Below are 7,626 nucleotides of genomic sequence, written 5' to 3'. Positions count from 1 at the left end.
CTATGCAGGAAATAAGGGCTTAGGACAAAATATTTGACATGAGGAAAACCCAGGATCTACAATCAAGAATACTTTATCCAGCAAAGCTATCACTTAGAGTCAAAGAATAGTAAGGAAAAAGAAGCCAAGACATAACAAAGAGCTTCTCACACAAAAATAAGCTAAAGGAATTCATCAACACTAAGCCAATATTACAGGAAATGTTGGAGGGACTTCTTTAAGAAGGAAAAGCATGTATCAAAAACAGAAATAAAGAATGGTAATAACTACATTTCTATCAACAGGTACTTCAAATGAAAAAGAATTAAGTGCTCCAACGAAAAGATAGAGTGGCTGAATGGTTAAGAAAACAAGACCCCTACACACACTGCCTACGAGACTTACTTCAGATTAAAAGACACACAGAGACTAAAAGGAAGGGGATGGAAAAAGATATTGCCTTGATGGACTCTATCTAAATGAAGTCAGATAGAGAAAGACAAATACCACGTGATTTCGCATACATGTGGAATCTAAAGAACAAATAAACAACGACAACAAAAGCATAGATACAGAGAATATTTTGAGGGCTACTAGATGGGAGGGGGTTTGGGGACTGGGGAAAAAAGGCAAAGGGATTAAGAGATACAAATGGATAGTTGCAGAATAGACATGGAGATGTAGAGTATCATGGGGAAGATGTAGTTTGAGGAAGATGGTTAATAATTAATAAATATGTAAGGGGAAAGAGAGGCACGAGATTTAGTGGGGTGACTGCTTTGCAAGTTATGTGGATCCCTGAGTACTAGGTTGTACAACTGAAAATGGCATATTATTGTATGCCAACTATAATTGAAAAAAAAAAACTCATTGAATTATACAATGTAAATACAAGCAATGAATTGTCTATTATATTTCAATAAAGCCAGGAAATTTTTTTGAAAGGTTATATACTTTTACATATATTACATATTTTATATAAATTATGTACGTTTTATACAAAGTTTATACATATTTCTTGTTAGTCTTTTACCTGCTTTGTAGTGTGTTAGTACTCCTCAAATAATAAACAGTGGATATGAGAAAGAGAAAACACAAGTCTCTGAAAACTTTTGTTACTAGTTGAAAACTAATTTCAGGATGAGTATTTGTGTAGAGTGAAGGGAAAAGGACATAGTGAGGGAAGAGATTAGAAGTTTTGGATACAATGAACTTTGAAAATTATAATTAGGATTTTAATTGATCAATTTCATTTCTATGATTCATTACCAGAAATAACAGATACCTCTAGGTTTCTTGTTGGTAGAGAATGCATTGAACCAAATATGTGGAAATTATGTAGAAGCCTATATTTAATAACGGAGAAAAGGGACAATAAAATCAGCAAACATCTAATAGTAGTGATGACAGATGCTTGGCTCTGGTTAAAATTTCCTTTTAAGTATTGAGGCATATGTTAATTTTGCTGTCCCATCTACATGAGGCTACTATTAACAAGGTCAAGGTCAAGAAGGCAGCCCTAACCTGAATTCCTATCAGAAACTGAAAAACTGAAAGGTTCCTGTACCTATAATCATTCATTAGGGTGTTCATATTTAGGTTGGGGACAAGGAGCATTCATTCAATTTAAAGAATATCTTGTCTGTCTTGAAAATGTTCTATCAATTTTGGGTCTCTCTCTCTCTCTCTCTCTCTCTCTCTCTCTCTCTCTCTCTCTCTCTCTCTCTCTCTCTCTCTCTCTCTCTCTCTCTTTACTAGTGTAGAGCACATATAGAAATTTTTCTGACTTAAAGAAAACAGCCCTCTAACCTTTTCTCACTTTTCTCCTCTGTACTTTTCCTCTTCCTCTTTCTAAATATCTACTGTTAATTCCATTCTTCTATATTTTCTTCTTCAAATTATTGATGCAATTACCCAAAACTATAGTAAGCATTTTACACTTACCCAAAAAACTTTAGAATCTGGCTGATTTTCTCCTCCCCTGTGCCCCTCCTTAGTGTTCCAGGTCTTTCAATATTTGAGCTGTTGCTCATCCAGACTACTTACTTAATCTCAAGACTCCACAACTTTTTTGTTTGTTTGTTTTATGGACTTCCCTTTCTCTATCAGCCTTGATCTGGAAAGTTCTGATGCTAGATGTCAGCAGCACCAGGACTTGCTAAACTTTTGAGATCTCTTAACTCAGCATTTTTCTTCTCAGATCAAGTTGCTTTATTGCTTTCTCCCAAGCTCACCGGTCATAACTTGCCAGACCTGCCTTCTGATGTCACCCTTCCAGTACTTTTCAGTGCTCAGTCCCTCCCATGTGACTCAGCTTCCTCCTGGATCCATAGGATTCCATCCGGCTTTAGATTCCAAAGTCCACTGCTTTGTGTGGCCCTTGACAATTGTCTGGCCTTCCTCAGTCCCTTATGCTTTGCTCTGTCCTTGGTATCAATCTCTTCCCAGAGGTCTCTGGGCTTATCCTTGAAACACCGATGGGCCATATTAGGTCCAGAAATGGAAGAAACCAATGGAAGAGGCTTGTTCTTTTCTTAACAGGAATTTTTTTGGGCTGCAAAAATAGAAAAACATCAATTTAAATTGGCTTTAAAAATGGGGGAATTTGTTATTTCATATAACGAAATGTTCAAAGGTGGGGCAGATACAGGCGCAGTATGCCAGGGCTCTGGCTCCATCTTTCTGTTTCTTTGTTCTGCCCTCATTAATGATTAGCACATCCTCAGGCTGGCCACGAAATAACTGCAGTATTTCCAAGTGTCACATTTAGATACAACTATGTCCAGAGAAATAGAGGAGACTTTTCTTTTATCCAACAAATAGAGGACATTTTTTCCACAAGTCCTTGTATATCCCCCTTCACATCTCATTGGCTAGAAATGGGTACATACCCATCTCTAAACCAATCATAGACAATTAAATGGGACCATTGGGATTTATTGAGACCAATCAGGATTTGCCTCTGGATCTGAGCCTTATGTGGGAGGAGTTATATCCAAACAGACAATACTGGGCCTCTGCAGGCAGTGAAGGGAAAGAGGATGTTGGGTAGGTAATCAACCATATCTGCTATTGTGTGAAATGGTGAGCCATGGAGAGGACTTAAAGCCATAAAAGCTAAAGTTTTTGAGCTTGTAAGTTTGACCATGGGAAATTCTTTTGTTAATTTGTTTTTAGAAAAGAGTAAGTGAGGATGGGGGGGATATTATTTAGTGTGTTAACTCCTAGATTGTAGATTTTCATTTGACTCCCAGTCTACTTTCTTCATTTAGGTTGAACACATCCAACCTCACCATTCTGTCTGAACAAAGGTCCTACTTACCTCTCATTTTCACTAATTCTTCATTATCACCACTAGCCCCTCTTCAGTTTCACTGTAATGAGATGGCTCTGCTTGTTTCATTGGGAAGACCAAAATCATAAACCTCAATGCGCCCTTGAAATAAGTGGTTTATATGTCTTCTCTCCTGTTCTTCCATTTCCTTTAAAGCTGTCCCTTTTGAGATGTCCTGGGGAGCTTCCAGAGAATAAATACTCAAAAAGTGTTTATTGAATAAATACATTTATCCTATCCCTTCTCCCACCTTTTTTTCAGTCTCTATCTCTATATGGGTTCAAAAAGGTTTTACACATACCTTTAATCTTCTTGTTGATTCTTAGGACAAGTTATCTGTAGACATTGATTCTATTTCTTGTTTCCTGTTTTTTAAATATCTTCATTGAAGTATAACATAAACTTCAATATATTCATAAAATTCACCTATTTTTAAGTGCACAAATCAATGATTTTTAGTGAATTTAAAGAATTGTGCAAACATCACACAATCCACTTTTAGAGTGTTTCCGTTACCTCAAAAATATCTCTCGTGCCCATTTGCAGTCAATCTGCCTTCCTCAATCTCAGCCCCAGGCTACCACTAATTTGCTCTCTGTCTCTATAGAGCTGCTTTTTTTGGCTATTTTATGTAAGTGGATCATACAATATGTAGTCTTTTGTGTACAACTTCTTTTACTTAGTAAAATGTTTTATTGCTGAATTCTATTGTATGGATGCTACTGATTTTGTTTCCCTAGTCACCAATTGATGCATATTTGGAGTGTTTCCACTTTTAGGCTATTATGAATAATACTGTTATGGACATTCAAGTACATGTCTTAGGATAGACAAATGTTTTCACTTCTCTTGTGTAGATTCCTGGGGCAGAATTGCTGGGTAGTATAGTAAATTTATGTGTAACTTTTTAAGAATCTTCCAGATTTTCTCCAAAGTTTTTCAAAGTGGTTGCACCATTTTACATTCCTACCAGCAATATATGAACATTCCAATTTCTCCACATCCTAACACTTATCTGTCTTTTTAAATTATAGACATTCCAGTAGGTATATAGTAGTATCTCATTGTAGTTCTAATTTGCATTTCCCTAATAGCTAATAATGTTGAGCATCTTTTCACGTGCTTATTAATCATTTGCATGTCTTTGGTGAAATGTCTGCAAATCAAATCTTTTGCTCATTTTAAAATTGGGTGCTTTCTCTTCACATTATTGATTTGTAATAGTTCTTTGTATGTACTGGATACAAATTCTTTTTCAGATACATGTCTGCCGATTTTTCTTTTTATGTTCTCAATGTTGTCTTTGGAGTGCAAAATTTAAATATTTTGGTGAAGTCCAACATATCAGTTTTTTTTCTTTTATAGATCATGATTTCAATTTCGATTCTAAGGCCTCTTTGCTTAATCCAAACGTTATGGACTAAATGTCCTCCCGGAATTCATATGTTGAAACCCTGAACCGCCAACATATTAGGAGGTAAGGCCTTTGGGAAGTAATTAGGTTTCGGTAAATCATAAGGGTGGACCTCTCATGCGTGGGATTAGTGCCCTTTAAAATCATAAGAGAGCTTGCCTGTTCTGTTTTCTATAATGTGAGGATATTACAAAAGTTGAAAGTCTATAACTTGGAAGAAGGCTATCACTAGAAACTGACCAGGCTGGCACACTGATCTTGAACTTCCAGTCTCCGGAACTGTAAGAAATAAATTTCTGTTATTTATAAGCAGCCTAGTTTGTGGTATTTTGTTGTAGCAGCCTGAGCTAGGCAGCAAGGTCATGAAAATTTTCTCCTTTATTTTCTTCTAAAAGTTGTGTAGTTTTAACTTTTTCATTTAGGACTCTGTTTCATTTTTAAAATATCCAATAACTCCTATCCTAATTGCTCCTTTCAACCTTCATTCCTGAATATTAACAGAGACCTAGTTGCCGAATCCAATGGCCTTCCCTTTCACCCACTACCCTTGTCAAAATATTAGATAGATGATTAAATACTTACAGAAATTTTTATGAGCAAAATAACTACGAAAGTAAAAAGAGATAGATATGGTGAATCTCTCAGGACATATTTAAGGTGACCACTCACACTACCTTGACATAGAGGGTACTTGATACAAATTTGCTTCATTGGTAGATAGAAAAGCCCTTTAGGTCAATTCTTGGGCTGACCCAGGGATTTATATACAATCTTTGGTTTAGAGTACAGTACACTAACAGGTCTAAAATGAATTTCATTCCCAAGTTCACATGCGAACAAACCTACACTACTCAGTGAACCAGAGGTTCTTAAGGATCCAACAGACTCAGGATAACCCAGGGCCAAACTAAATTTTCAAGGCAGCTCTTAAAGCACTGAGCTTGTAGGCTGAGCATCCATTTCTATCTAGAACTGGATGAGAGCCAGATCTGCTCTGGGTGGGTGAGTGGCAGCGGAGGGGCGGGACAGATTTATTTCACAACTAGATGAGATAAAATTTGATTAGATAATTAGCTAAAAAAAAAAAACCCAAGGTTATAGCGAGTCTTCCCTTTCCTTCCCTTCCCTTCCCTTCCCTTCCCTTCCTTTCCTTTTCTTCCTTCCTTCTTAATACGGCAAGGTCTTATGTATATTTACAGATTGCAGAGAATGGGCCTGCAGAGAATGAAGCTGAAATGAGAAAGACAGGGGCAGAGGAAAAGAATAATTGATGAAGCAAGTCCAGAAAAGATGATGGAATCCAGAGTCCTCTAGGGAAACCAATTTCTCTGTAGAGTGAGAATTGAGGGAGGAAGATGAAGGGAGAATTTTCTTGTTTCATTTTATACTCTAGTATTTGTCTACATTTTAAAAATAAAGAATATTGGATATGTTTTAATTTTATAATGGAAAAAAATTTAAAAGAGCTCAGCAGAATTAACTTTGGACAAGATACATGGAGAACCCCTCCGCCCCCAACAACTGCTCAACTCACATGATCTCCCCCTTCTGCTCTAGCTCTATGTAGTCAGTACTTCTATCTCACATATGCCAGTGTAGTTGCTTTGGTGGCTAAACTGTTAACATCTCAAAGGCAAAAGCTATGGGTCATTTTGTATCTTTAATTTAATGAACACATGAGATGTGTACAAAAACATCAAAAAAATCAGGGATCGGGAAGTGTGCTGCAGATGACATTAACATAATCAAAAGATACCTAATTTTGACACACATGGGAACTTAGCATATGATAAAGCATGCATTTCAAATCAAAGGGAGAAAAGATAGTTAATTCAATAGATAGAGGTGTTGCCTGGGCATCTGGAAAAAAGTAAAGTTGGAATTACACCTCACATTTTACACCAAAATAAATTCCTGCATAGAAAAAAAAATCATAGGATTAAAAAAAATTTTGGAGTGAGAAATGCCTCTATGACACAAATGCAGAACCAAAGAAAAAATGCTGACCAATTGAATTTGAAAAAAATCTGCCTGTAAAGAATATCATGAACTAGTTAAAAAAAAATAACCAGGTAGAAATATCTGCATTCATGTCATAGACCAAGGACTCTTTTCCTTAATAAAGAACTTTTTACAAATTAGTAAGAAAAAGACCAGTAACCCAATAAAAAAGTGAGCAAAGGACATGTTATTCCATTAAAAATACCTCTTATATTCAGTCTCACTCATAATAAAAGAAATGAGATCCCACTTTTAAGTTATAAAACTGGCAAAGATCTACAAGTTTGATAATATTCTCTATTGATAAGTATGTAGGGAAAACAGGTACTCTCATGTATTGCTGACAGTTTAAGTTGCTACAACCTTTATGGTAAGTACTATGCCTTGGTAAAATATACTCCAACCTCATTTCCTATGATTTTTCTCTTGCTCAATCAGTATTAGCCACACTGGCTCCCTCACTCTCCCTCAAATATGCCAAGCACACTCCAGCTCTAGGGCCTATACACTTATCTTTCTCCACTACCTCTGAAATGCACATCAATTTTTCCTTACCTCCTTTAGGCCTTTGTTCAAATGTCACCTCTTTAAGTGAGGCCTTCTCTGATAACTCTATCAAAATCAGTGGCTTCCAACCCTTTCATAGTTCTCTTTTTGCCCAATTTTTAATTCTAAGCACTTACCATATGACATTACTGTATGCATTTATGTTTGTCTCTCCTCTCCAACCAGACTGTAAACCTTGTAAAGGAAAGGACTTTGTTGTATATGCTGCTGCATCCCCAGCATATACAACAAATGAATGAACAAACCTCTTCGGAGGAGAATATAGCAATATCAAAGTTTAGAATGCACATACCCTGCAATTACCCTCTAGGCATTATTTATAGTTGTGCAC

The 7,626-nt window shown here is 36.3% G+C and overlaps 1 long non-coding RNA gene across 1 annotated transcript; it reads right to left on the bottom strand.

Annotated features, from left to right (window-relative positions):
- Positions 1-1,189: 1,189 nt before the first annotated feature.
- LOC118601760 lies at positions 1,190-4,331 on the bottom strand. Its single transcript, XR_004950575.1, has 2 exons — positions 3,302-4,331; positions 1,190-2,533 (listed from the first exon to the last, which is right to left on the bottom strand). It is a non-coding gene; the product is annotated as an uncharacterized LOC118601760 (long non-coding RNA).
- Between the last annotated feature and the right edge of the window lie 3,295 nt (positions 4,332-7,626).

Source organism: Rousettus aegyptiacus, unplaced genomic scaffold, assembly GCF_014176215.1.
Source record: "Rousettus aegyptiacus isolate mRouAeg1 unplaced genomic scaffold, mRouAeg1.p scaffold_m13_p_4, whole genome shotgun sequence".
Classification (NCBI taxonomy): Eukaryota; Metazoa; Chordata; class Mammalia; order Chiroptera; family Pteropodidae; genus Rousettus; species Rousettus aegyptiacus.
The sequence above is the reverse complement of the archived record's forward strand: the minus strand, read 5'-3'. Positions and strand labels throughout refer to the sequence as shown.